We start from the raw sequence: 14,535 nt of genomic DNA, 5'->3' as shown, positions 1-14,535 counted from the left end.
GAAGTCAAGAGGACCCGAGCGTTACTCAAACTGGAGATTTATGTATGGGAAAAAAGCGCTCAGTTTAGCAAGAAAAAGAAATCAGAATTTTTGTAGGGTCTTGTAGAGAATACTGTGAAAGTATTCGACGGGGGCTATTTTGGTGTTGAGAGATGCCCCCAGAATAGTGCGAAAGAACACATAATAGTTGTGGGTTATATTCATTGGTTGGTCTTTTGTATAGTCAGGGGCTCACCAAGCAATTCACTATTTTCGGTGATGATAAACGCAACCAGGATAGTCATTCAAGTTTGGCGCAAGAGTTAAGAAAGTCGGTTGAGCAGTTCATAGGGAAAGTAGAGCTTCTCAGCGGATGTTTTGAGACTTAGCAGATGGGCAAGAGCAACTACCGAGCAATGTGGACTCCATGTTGGGTTTGGGACAAAATGTCATAGTGAAGAGGATAGGAAAGCAATTCATAAAAGTTTAGCAATGCGCCACAACCTGCAAATGGGAGCAAATTGGAACAGATGCTAGTAGTGGGCGGAGCCAATGGTTAGTCATTATTGGAGTGGATGCTTGGGAAGTTTTAGGTGGGAATACATGAAGCGATAGTTTAACAGAAGAATCGTTAGAGATGATATCAAAGGAAGTTTGGCAAGGGAGTGCATACGGGAATCATCTTTAAGAAGCTATTAGAGACAACAAATCACCATCGAAGTCTAAGAAGTGAGGGCCAAACTAGAGGCTGAAGGAGCCGATTGAAAGGATTCACTTGTCGGGTTGAAGAAAGTTGTTCCACCTGATCCATTCCGTTATTAATCTCATATCCTTGGAGCCGCAAAGCATTGACTGTATATTGTTATCGTCTAAGTTTATTGTTTCTGTTTTATTTTCAAAGGATTCTGTTATGTCGTGTTGAGCATTATTATTGAACAATCATTTACTGTATGTTTTTAAACTTTGGAGTTCCATGAGTTATGTTTTAAATCAGTAACTAGAGATTGGTTAAGAAACAAATACTGGTGGCAGAAAATCAGGCTCTCAATCATGGGTGGTATATTGTAGTAGTATTAGAGCTTTGATAAGCTCTTGGGTAGCTCACTGGTTATGCATCCATCATCGCACTACATCCATAGGAACAAGTCAAGTGCCAGTTTGGACCAGCTGCCTGAGATTGGGCAATCTACCTTTTAGATATAAATAATGGACAGAGATACAAATGGTAGTGGGATTGAGAATACTTTGGGTGGATTGGGTAGGACACAATGACATATGATGAATCTGATGGTTCAATCACAACAACAAATGACTCAAATGCTCACATGGTTCAACAACGTGTGGACAACAAAAACCATGACAACACCACAAACCAAGGAAATAATGGGAACAGTGAACAAAGTTCTACTTGAAATGTGCAAGGGAATAAAGGCTCAACTATTCACTCCAAGCCACTAATGCCTACCTTCAATCGGGCCACCAATACACTAGTAGTGAATGAGCCAAAACCAAGAATTTGATAGACAAGTATGGGCTGATTGGCAACCACTCGGAGCAAATTTTTAGATAAAATGCCTTTCCTAGATTACATTGCTTTTAGGGAAAGGAACAAGCCATGAAGGGGAAATAGTGATAGGTACCAAAATCAAGATTTGCAGCAAAGAGTGGGTAAAGTATCCATACCATACTATGATGGATTGGGAAAAATGATAGTGAGATCATGGGTTCAAAAGTTGGATACTTTTTTCTATCATAAATCCACAGTGGAAGACGAAGCAATCAAGTGTGCAATCTTGCATGTGGAGGGGAGTGCTCACAATTGGCGGTTTCATGGTTTGATTACCTTGGGCCACGATCAAATTGTAACCTATGCTGAATTTATTGAGAGGCTGATTGATTGTTTTGATAAGAAAGATCCCGAGCTAGACTTCAAGGAGTTGGCAACTGGGCACAATTAAAACAATGGGGAACCGTGGAGAATTTATTTCAGATTTCAAAAAGATCTCAGTTTTAGTTATAGATGTTTTAGTAGAAGGAGAGGTTCTTTTCATAGACGGATTAGAGGTTATAACTTTAAACCCAACGAATTTGCAGGATGCCATTAAAAAGGCAAGGGAGATGAAAACTTCTACTTCAAGAAACAAGCAATTCACAAGGAATCTCCATCACAAAAGGGACAAAGACAAACAACTCACACAAGGATTCTGACCAGTCTAAGAAAACATAGGTCAGATTGGATGATGAACAATTAAATGAGTTGAAAAAGAAGAAATTATGTTTCCAATGTAGGGAACCTTGGGACCCAACTCATAAGTGTTCATTGAAGGCAAATGTAAAACAATTGGAGTATTTTACAGCCCCTGAATCGAGTTTTGATAATTCAGAGCAACACTCTGAATCAAGCTCAAGTGAAGCAGATTCTACTTTAGATGAGTCAACAAGTGAATGCAAAGGGAATAGTTGCATAGCCCAACTAACAAGTTTGCAGAAAATTGGATCTTTTAGAGTTAGAGGAGTATTGTGTGGTCAATAAATAATCACTTTGATAGATACCGGTGCAACCCACAAGTTCATAGATGGAGTTGTGGCATGAAGAGGTTTGAGGATTGAAAAATTCGATGGATTTAAAGTAACGGTTGCTGATAGATTCACAATCCCTTGCACATGTAAGATATTAGACTTATGCATTCAGCTGAGAGAATATGAATTGAAGGATGACTTCTATGTAGTTAGCATCGGGGACACAGACGCAGTGCTTAACATCCAATGGCTACGGTCACTTGGTGAGTTTAGAATGAATTTGCAAACCATGGAAATGAAGTTTGAAGTTCAAGGGAAGAAGTTCCTTCTTAGAGGAATGACAAGTGGTAGTCCAAAGATTGTTTCCTTTAAAAGAATGGAAAGGTTAATGTAGCATGATCAAGTGGAGTGGGCACCAGAGTGTGTTTTCTCACCAAAAGATTTGGGCCAAAAAGACACGAGTTTTGAGCTTGAAATTAAGGTGTTGTTGACTAAGTACAACAAGGTATTTAGTGACATCCCGCATGTTATTCCACCAGAGAAGGGTATTGAGCACATAATAGAATTTGAGGAGGGTGCTAAACCAGTCATAACCACACCCTTTCGGCATTCAAAAAGACACAAAGATGAGATAGAAGAGGCAGTTAAAGAGTTGTTGGAAATGGGTCACATAAGGCCAAGCAAGAGCCCTTTTGCCTCCTCAGTGGTCTTAGTGAAAAAGAAAGATGGAACCAAACACATGTGCATTGATTATAGGGCTTTGAACATGAAAACAATCAATAATCGTTACCCCATTCCACGCATTGATGAGCTGATTGATGAGTTGCATGGAGCTTGTTTCTTTTCCAAGATAGATTTGAGATTCAGGAACCAATAAATCAGAGTAAGGGAAGAGGATGTGGAGAAGACAACATTTAGGTGTCATTATGGGCACTACGAGTTTTTACTCATGTCCTTTGGGCTGATTAACACACCAACCACCTTCCAATCTAGTATAAACCGGATTTTTATCAAGTAGCTCCATAAGATTGTTTTGATATTTCTTAACGACATTTTAATATATAGAAAAACATGGGATGAGCACTTGAAAGGAGGTGGATAGTATTTTGGAGAAGGAATCTTTGTTTGCTAAGGAGTCTAAATGTGAATATGGTTTAACAAAATTGTTGTACCTTGGTCACATTATCAGCTCTAGAGGAGGTAGTGTGGACCTTGAAAAAATCAAGGCAATCATAGATTGGCATCCTACTAATTTATCATAGCTGAAAGGCTTCTTTGATTTGGGTGGGTTTTATAGAAGATTTGTCAAAGGTTTTTCATAGGTGGCTGTCCCATTGATTGATTTGACAAAAAAAGGGGGCTTTTGCATGGTTAAATGTAGCACAAAAATGTATTGACCAATTTAAGGAACTTGCAAATTTATGCTTGGTGCTAGCAATACCTTATTTTACTAAACCATTTGAACTAGAATGTGATGGATCAGGTGAAGGGATAGGTGTTGTTCTAACACAAAATAAACACCCTATTGCTTTTGAAAGTATTGAGAGGTGCTGAAAATAGCTTCTCAATTTATGACAAAGAGACGTTGGCAACAATGCACACTCTCGCTAAGTTTAGACAGTATTTAGTGGGAAGTAAATTAACTGTTAAAACATATCACAATAGTCTCAAATACTTCTTGAATTAGCAAGGCTTGAGTGAAAGACAACACAAATGGGTGAGTAAATTGCAGACCTATGACTTTGATATTGTCTATGTGAAGGTGAAAAGAAACATTGTAGCTAATGCTTTATCTAGGAGACCACATTTATGTTCCATAGTGGAGATAACAACTGATTGGAAGAAGAATATCATAGATGAATAAACTAAAGATGAATGAACCTCAACTTACTTGAAGGTAAGTTTCATGATGGTAGGTTCAAGGTGCAGAATGAGTTGAATCTATATAAGGATGTGATCTTCTTATTGCCAAATTCCAAGTTCAAACTGGAGATTTTGAAGTCTTTTCATAATGCCCCTATGACTGGTTATTTGAGCTTCTTTAAAACATATAAGCAAGTTAGAGATAGATTCAACTGGAAGGGATTAAAACTTGAAGTTCAGATATTTGTATAAGAGTGCCTAACATGTCAACAAAACAAGCATGAAAACATATACCTAGCTGGTTTAATACAACCTTTCCCCATTCCTAACCAAAAGTGGAAGAGTATTTCAATGGATTTCAAAACCGCTCTACACAACAGTACAAGTAGCAAATCTCTTCTTCAAAGAAATTTTCAGACTTCATGGGCTGCCTAGGAACATAGTAAGAGACAAGGATAGTAAATTTATGAGTTTGCTTTGGCAAGAATTGTTCACGTTATGTGGAACTGAGGTCACTCCTAGCAGTATTTATCATCCACAAATGGATAGTCAAACTAAAATTGTTAACAAGTGGCTGGAAGATTACCTAAGCATTTTTGTTTCAGCTCAACATAAAACATGTATAGAGTGGTTACACTTGAGCAAGTATTGTTATAGTTCAACCTATCACATATCCATCAAGATTTCACCTTACATGGCACTCTATTGTTATGAACCACCAAGTATTTTAGATCTAGTTTTAATGGATAACAAAGTACCCAAAGCTTCAGACTTATTACAACTGAGTAAGGACATAGTGAAAATGTTGCAGGAGAACATCTAACAAGCTCAAAACTAATAGGAGCAATATGCAGATCAATATAGGGTTGAGAGACATTTTGAAGTCAGTGACCTAGTGTATTTGAGATTGCAACCGTATCGACAATCTTCTCTCGAGAAAGGTGAATCTAAGAAATTGAAACCAAGATTTTATGGGTCGTACAGGGTGACTCAGAGGATTGAAGAGGTAGCTTATGAGCTCGAGCTACCTATTCTAAGTTTCAAAATGTTATTAGTCAAGAGGAGACCTATTGGAAATAGAGATTGAGGGTTGTCTGGTTGAAAGAGGGGGACATGAATACTAGGTTCTTCCACACCTCTACTTTGAAACATAGAGTTCACAACAGAATTAGTAACATCAAGAAGGGAGAAGTTGTTTTGGAAGAAGAAAAGGAAATAGTTGGTGAGGCTATTTCTTTCTTCACAAATCTGCTTGCGAAAGACCCCAATCTAGTGGAACAAGATCAATTGGAAATATTAGTGAATATTCTGGCTTTGATTCAACCTGAGGAGAATGCGATGGTTGGGGATATTCCCTCCACTCAAGAAGTTGAGCAAGCCATCTTATAGCTGACAAGTCCCCAGGTCTGGATGGTTTCCTATCTTTTTTCTTTCAGATGTTCTAGAATGTGGTTCATCAAGATGTTACTAATGTTCTTTGGTGCTAGAAGTCTTCTCAAAGAGGTCAATGCCACCTTCCTTGTGCTTACCCCGAAGGTGGCAGGGGCAGATTCTATGGACCAATTCAGACCCATAAGCCTATGTAACTCTTTTTATAATATTATATATAAAGTGTTGGCTTCAAGGATCATCAAGATTCTCTTGTCCATTATAGCTCCTCAACAATCTGGTTTTGTCCCGAAGCAACAAATCCTAGATTCTATAATGATTGTCCATGAAGTTATCCACTCTTTGGAGGAAGGAAAGAGAGAAGGACTCATCCTCAAGATTGACATGTCTAAGGCTTATGATCGTGTGGGTTGGGCCTTTCTCTTCAAAGCTCTTAGGGACTTTGGGTTTAATTCAAGGATCATCAATCTTATTGGCCAGTTGGTGACAACTACCTCCCTAGTTGTGCTAGTTAATGGCTCCCTCTCGACTTTTTTCACCCTCTAGAGGTCTTAGGCAAGGTGCTCTAATCTCACCCATTCTTTTCATTATTTTGGCTGACTGTTTTGGAAGGATGATTTTCGCTAACAAAATTTCAGGTGCTCTATCTAGAATCAAACATTCTTCTGACCCCCGGGTTTTCTTCCACCAACAATTTGTTGATGATACTATAATGGGTGGAAAAGCCACAGCTGGTGAAGCTAGGGTGGTGAAAAAGATATTGAGCTCTTCCTCTAAGGGCTCGGGGCAACTTATCAACTGGAACAAGAGCTTTGTTTTCTTTATGAATACTCCAATTGAGTGTCAGAGGAAGATAGCTACTATTCTGGGTTGTGATTTGGGAAGCCTACCTTCTAATTACTTGGGCCTTCCCATGGGTTTGAGGCCCCTTGATTCTTTCTAGAATAACATAATAGACAGGTTTAATAAAAAGTTGGCAGGTTGGAAGGGAGTCACTCTTAGCCAAGCTAGGAAGATTCAATTGGTCAAAGCTACCCTCCAGAATCTTCCAAGCTATGTGATGAGTCTTTTTGGGATTCCAAGCAAGTATGGGATCTCTTGGAGAAGATCCAACAAAAATTACTTTGGTTGGGTTCGGATGGAAAAAAGCACTAGTAAATTTAGGCCTAAATTTCGATGAGAAAAGGTTGAAATTTCGACCACAGTTGGTCGAATAGACAACTAAAACTATCGTCGATCTTTTTTAGTGGATTTTTTGTCACAATCATTAGTCGTTGAAATTTGGACTTTAAAAAAGATCGACTTACCAATGAGAGGTTCGTCGATTTTCTTAGTCCAACCTGAACTCTTATTTCCTCATTTGCGTTCATTGTTGGTCAAAATTTCAACGGAAAAAATGATCGATTATCGTCAAAATTGCGATGAAGACCCCTTTAATCTTCTTCAGTGGTGCCAAACCTTTGACGACAAAATCGACCAACCGTCGTCGAAATTGTAACCAATACCCCTTCAATCTTCTACGGTGGTGCCAAACCCTCGACGACAAAATCTACCAACTGTCGTCTAAATTGCGACCAATACCCCTTCAATCTTCTACGATGGTGCCAAACCCTAGACAACAGAATCGACCAACCGTCGTCGAAATTGCGACCAATACCCTTTCAATCTTCTATGGCGGTGCCAAACCCTCGATGACAAAGGGAACACATGACGTCTAAATTGAGACCAATGTTTGGTAGAAATTTAGATGATCTGTGCCAATTATTGCAAAAGCTTTGCTCTCATAGGAGCCTTCAAAATTGCACAAAATTTGATTCTAAAGCATAATTGTTCGGTGCGAGACTCAGGGTATCGTACACATTTTTACCTCCATACCATTGTTTCGTACATCACATGATTTATTACATACAAAACAATGGGAAGGAGGAAGACATGTGCACGATATCCCAAGTCTCCATTGAGTAATTATGATTTACAATCAAATTTGTGCAGTTTAAAAGGATCCTATGAGAACAAAGCTTTTACAATAATTGATAATGTTTTGTATAATTTTTGTTCTTTCATTTTTATGGATATTCTTTATTTTCAATTGTCAGTCAAAGAAGCATCAATATAGATTCTTATTCTATAGTAGATAGTAAAACAAACTAATGAATTATATAAAATCCACATTAAAGAAACATTAACAAAAGAAAAGAAGTGCTCTGAATCATCAGTTCTCATTGCTACAAAGACAACATCTCTAGTAATGAGTGCCAAAATTTCAGCACAAGAGACCTCCCCAAGGCAATGTTGCTCTAGTAGAGCCTTGGCCTCATCTATAGTAAAGTCAATAGAAAAATATCCACTCACATTTCCCATTGAAAAGATGAGTATTATTCCAGTTTGGGTATACTGATTGAATGTTCGTACTATTCTCCAAGTCTATATTTGTTTAGCATATACCTTGTTCATCTTTTGTTGATTATTGGGAAAAAGACCTGATAGTCCACCACGAGCTATGACCAACGGTTCATCATTGCTAAATGTTTTCTATGAACTTTTCGTCCTCCTAATTTGAAAAAAGGCAAATAATTCAAACATGTAGCAATGGTAGAAATCAATAGGCCATTTTCTGTAGATGGCCAGTTTGGTGAAAGTTATTTGTTGAAACATGTCTTTGAACCAATTTTATTTAGTTGAATTTTTTATCCATTCAAAGATTAGGTATTATGTATTCTTTTTGTCCTCATTCTTAGGTTTTCAAATTTATATTTGATTTTTTGTGGATCTTCTTAAACTTCATCCTTTTGATTGGAAGTTCTATGTAGAAATTTATATATAATACATATTTAAGAATGTATAATATTACGATATATAATACCTGCTCATACTTCCTACATGGCGCATGGACACGTTAATAACATCAAATCATGTCATTTATTTATGTTTTAATCTAATATATTTTTCCAATGTATAAGGAGTTAGAGTGATTATATATTAATGTAAGAAAGCACACCATTGCAATATTGTGCCAAACTAGCAGTAATCCAAGGAGGATAGCTGCAATAATCCACCCACATTCAACAATACCAAGCTGAGACCTCTTGAGCTTAACTAGCAGTAATCCAAGGAGGATAGTTGCACTGTCTCATGAGAGTATCTATGAGTTGTACTTTTCTTGGCACAAGGTACTAAGGAATTTGGCCTTGTATCTAGGATCCAAGGTGATATAGTACAAAAGAAGAGGTTTCTAGTGCCTAAGAAGGAGGATTATTTTCTAGGGACGTGGGGTTACATTGTGATAAACTATTTGACACTCAAATTGTCTCTATTTGCACCAGTCCGATGGAGGAAAATTAGTGATACAAGATGAATTTTCTTGAGGTGGGGCCTCTGATAGTACTCTTTTCTACAAGTGAATACTATCTTCCTCTATTTTTGAAATGAATGAAGAAACTAAAATTGCTCATGGTATTCAATTATGGCATAAAGTGAATAATAGTAAAAGTTTTTAGGACCATATCTTCACCCACTCAACTCAAATATGAACACTTGGAGAGGGTGATAACACTAGTGTATTAAATTACAGTCAAGTAATACATAACTTAGAGAAGCTATCTTTGAGCTTATGTGAAGGGTTTAAACATCCATGCACATTCAACAATACCAAGCTATAAGGGTTTTACATGGATCACTACATTGGTTTAGAGGAGTTACCCCAAAATATTTTCTAGTTTCCTTATGCCCAACTGTGATCTATTACTAGCTGCCATCAGGTTCACAAGTTACCATATGACCTTGGAAATCCAAGATCTCTAAGAGTGTTAAGGTTGTTAGTACTGTCAGGCTTAAAATAGCTTCCATCATCAATTGGAAACCTCCCAAGGCTAGGATAGGTAGACATTTCAGTATGTGTAGGTTTGAGGGAATTTCCATAGGAAATAGAACAATTAAAAAAATTGCCTGAATTCAATATGTACAAGTGTTCTCTTTTGAAGAGCCTACCTAGAAGTGTTGGTGAACAAACTTCCCTAAAACATGTTACCTATGATGAGCAGGATGGGATACAATGGGTGCTAGCCAAGAAGATTGTTCTCCTTGAAATTAGAGTTAAAATTATTGAAGTACAGTTTGGTTTGGATTGGCTTGATAAGTGACTTAGAACTTGAAATGTTTTTCTTGGAAGGGGATGCAAATATGTCAGACCTGATTCCTTTGGTCATCCTGATTGAACATATAGATAGCTTTGATATTAAGTTTGACTTCTCTATAATAATTGCTATGTAGAAGTCTTGAAGCACTCTTTGATAAACATTAAATGGTTTTTGATTTTTGGTTTAACTTCTCTAATATTGTTCTCTTAAGTCTCAAAAATATATGAAAAAGGAAAAAGGCTACATATTTTTATTCTCCTACACACACACACACACACACACACACACACACACACACACACACACACACACATATACATATATACATATATATGTATATATGTATGAGTATATGTATGTATGAATGAATGATGTGATGTGATAGAAACGAAGGATACAAGTGAATCATTTTATAGTTTTGATATTAAGTTTGACTTCTCTATAATAATTGCTATGAAGAAGTCTTGAAGCACTCTTCGATGAACATTAAATGGTTTTTCATTTTCGGTTTAACTTCTCTAATATTGTTCTCTTAAGTCTAAAAAATATATGAAAAAGAAAAAAGGCTACATATTTTTATTCTCCTATATATATATACACACACAGACACACACACACACACACACACACACACACACACACACACACACACACACACACACACACACACATGTATATGTATGAGTATATGTATGTATGTATGTATGTATGAATGATGTGATAGAAACCAAGGATACAAGTGAATAATTTTCCAGGTATGAGTGCATTCTATAGTCTATACAGGTTGAGAAGTGTACATTACTATTTGGTTTAACGTATTCTATTTTGACAATTAAAAAAAAGATTTCTTATGCATTGTCAAAATTAAGATAAATTACAGGTAAGACCAAACATTTGTTCCTTGAACTATTTCTTGTGAATCAAACTTCATGAGTACATAAGTCTGCAAGAATTTGATAAAAAATGTAAGAAAATCGATGCCAATCATCATAGCTAGGAGTCAAATATTGCCATGGTGACCCAAAATATAGCATAAAAATCATGGCAAATTTAATCAATTAGTGAACTCTTAAGTAATTATTATAAACTTTAATTCATTCAAATAAGAAAAATTTGATACTAAATAGCTATGTTATTATTCCAAGCCTTGGATGGACATTTCACAGTACCTAATGGTCTAATCATACTATTTCCTATCAAACTATCCTATATTTTACACAGTCATATTAAGACTTGTTGCTCCTATTCCTTACAAATTGCTATTTTTGAGGTTTTTAAGTGCTCATACATTGACCTTGCATTCCCAACTCTCCATTGGTCAACATTTTCAAGTTTGATTGTCTTTACTTGAGCATCTCTCTATCATATTTACAGTCAAAATTACATAGATAATCTGATGGGTTGTTGATTCCTTGTACATTTTAACAACCTTGACAAGTATTAGAGCTTTTGATAGGGAAGCCACAATCATGGACATCTTAGAGTGGGTGAATGGACCAAAGGTCCAAACTTCAACCTTTAAAAATATATGTAAATGGTTACATGCATCCAGTGTATAAGATGAGTGAGGATAGTGATGGTGAGGGTTTTGAAATCCTACAAAGTTTCAGTCACAATGTGGTACACCTAAGACTAATAAAAATCTTCAACCAGCACATGATTGATTGTGCCTTAGACATTTAAGTTCCGAACTACTACATGATGGGTACAATATGTAGATTTTTAATGAGTCCAAACATGTATGGATTCTTATTGTAAACATGATACATACTTCTGATGGTCTATGAGGCTTAAGGTGTGTAATTGGTGTTGAGTTAGACCAATAGGTTAGGATGGGGTTGTAATAAGCCATAATGGAGTTTTATAACACCACATTCCTATGTGGTGTTTAATCACACCAATAGCGCACTTTCTTGATTATATTTTTTTTTCATTAGGATACGTAGGTAGGATGCTAGAAATAGTTGTTGAATGTACATATACCTATGCAAACACTTATGCTTTTCTTGTAGTTGAGATAGCCTGTCAACTATATTTCATTGCGTAATTGCATCAAATGTTTAGGTTGCATCCTCTAAAGATGAAATCAGTCCATTCACATGTTTCGAACATAATAAAGTCTCTTCTAACTCAAAGATGAATTTCAAAAAACATTGGAGCTCACATGTTTTGAACATAATAAAGTCTCTTCTAACCCAATAAATGCTTCTAGTTTTATTCCTCTTCAAAACTTGAAATCTGTTCTAGACTATAGCATGTGTGTTCTCCATAGGCCAAATTCTGAGTTGAACTCTCTTATTCATAGTCTTGCAGTGATCTTCAAGGCAAGGTTGATGTAGTAAAGTTTGTTGAAAAGACAATTTTTGCATTAGACTAGATTATAAATCATTTCTTTTCACTTTGAGATGTTTCAAGCATGATAGATACAATCAAGAGACAATTTGCATGGGATGATGAATTTCATAGTGACAGTAGATTAGAAGCTAATGGTTGAGATAGCCCAAGAATTTGGGGAGAAAAATCTTAAAGGGTTGAGAAAGGGCAATTTAAAAATGAATCTATAACTTCGACACTTGCAGCTTGAGCTTCTAAGTGAAACTTTAGTTCAAATGACTTTAATGAGTTGGAAGAAACTCAAAAAACAAAACTAGACAAAAGAGTTTCTTGAGCACTGATTTTGTGAAGAAATTAGTAAACTTTAAGTGGATCTTTCTAACCTACAATCAGGAAAACAAGACCTAGAGTGGATGCTTCAACTAGCAAATAAAAATATTGAGGCACTGAATTCTCAACTTCTAAAATAAGATTATAAAATTATTGATTTGTAGAAGTAGCTTACATAACATATAGGAAATCAAAAGAGTCTTTGAAAAATGAGAGAGATCCAAAGAAAAACAATGCCATACATATGGATAGCAAAGACTGATTCAATTGCCTCCCCATGTATATTTTTGTCTACATACAAGGACCAGAATATATTAGTGGCCTCACCAAACCTCCACTATAAATCTAAAGGCAAAGATAAGACCTTTTTCCTAAGATAGAATTAACTGAAACAAATAAGAACACTACAAATTCAGAGCTTATATTAATAGAGAACACTACATTTTCTTTGTTCCATACATAAGTGAAGAGGTTGGGTATATAGAGGCTCGCAGAGTATTTGGAGCGAGTAATATGATAAAAATGCTAGAAGGAATTCCAATGGAGATGAGAGAGATGTAGTGAACAACATGGTCTATGAAGTGAATGTGAGGCACATAGATCCAATCTATGCCTCTACTAGAATCGTGTGGAACATCCACCAACAAATTACCAAGTTGCAGGTAGAAAAGGCCAGTCTACAAGTACATAGATCCATTTATCATTAAGTATTTGGAAAATAGATTGGGCATTTTTATCAATAATTATCTAATATGGTTACAAGGTTGGTTTTAACCTACTAGCCATTTGGGGAAGAGATTTTGAATGTTTAACAACTTTTTAAAAAGTTGCTCAAAAGTTGTCAAGCAACTTTTTGACCAACTTTGCATTTTTGTGCATTATAATGCCCCTAGTGACCAAACTTGGTCCAAGACTTCATTTTATGATCTCTAATAGATCTAAACATGAAAAATAACCATGCTAACTCCTATTCCTAAGATATGGGATCATTTATGACCAATAGCTAGCCAGGGGCTTATAAATTGCCAATCTTGGAACTATGGTCTTACAGTGTGATCCAAAGACAAAACTAATGTTCCTAAGCATGGTTAGAGGTCCTAATGACCTTAGTGAACTCCTTGATTACATGATGGTGGAGTGAGTGCTCCTACACCAAGGAGTTTTGGTTGTCACGATATCATAGCCAAATATCTACTTCAGATTGGCATCGGTTTAGAGTATAGCTCATCTAAATCCTTCTTCAAATTTTGCATGTCTACTCACACAAGGTCCACATGGAGAAAGTAAGCTCTAGAAGTTCATGAACCTTGATCTTACTTATCTCCATACTCTCAATAGAAGATGGTAGACAAATTGATATCAAAGATGCAACAACAAAGGGATGATTTGGAGAAACATTATGAATGGATATAGGCTATAAGCATGAATCCAAATTAGACTATCACATAATATCATATAAACAAAAAAAACACCATAAACTTGTAATTGTAGCATCATGATCATACCATCATATCATCATATGCTTCAAGTTCAACATCAAAATAATAAAATGCCAAATAATAAATCATAAGATCAAGTAAAGGAAATAGAGCCTGTATAACCATATTTGTTTGTCATACCCTTTTTGCAAAGAACTCAAAAATTATTCAAATTAAACAAGTATGAACTGTAAGAGACTAAGAAAGAAGGCAAAGGTGTTACCTCACCAGGATGATAGTAATAATGAGACAAAGAATGATGAAGACTAAATCCAAAGAGAGTAGATCTGAACATCTGGGTTCATTCAAATTCAAAAATTGGTTTACTTTCATAGCACTATCAAGTCAACAACATGAGCATTATTTTGTGTCTAGAGTGTCATCAATGTTTTTAAATGTAGAATGAAATGGTTGTAAGTATGCATTTGTACCACATGCAAATGATTTTGAGATATAGACATGTGCAATCCAATCTCCCAAGGAATAGACAACACCACTTATCACCA

The sequence above is a fragment of the Cupressus sempervirens genome, chromosome 2, assembly GCF_028749045.1.
Source record: "Cupressus sempervirens isolate cs-2001-9-10 chromosome 2, ASM2874904v1, whole genome shotgun sequence".
NCBI classification, from domain to species: Eukaryota; Viridiplantae; Streptophyta; class Pinopsida; order Cupressales; family Cupressaceae; genus Cupressus; species Cupressus sempervirens.
This window is presented reverse-complemented; position numbering follows the sequence as displayed.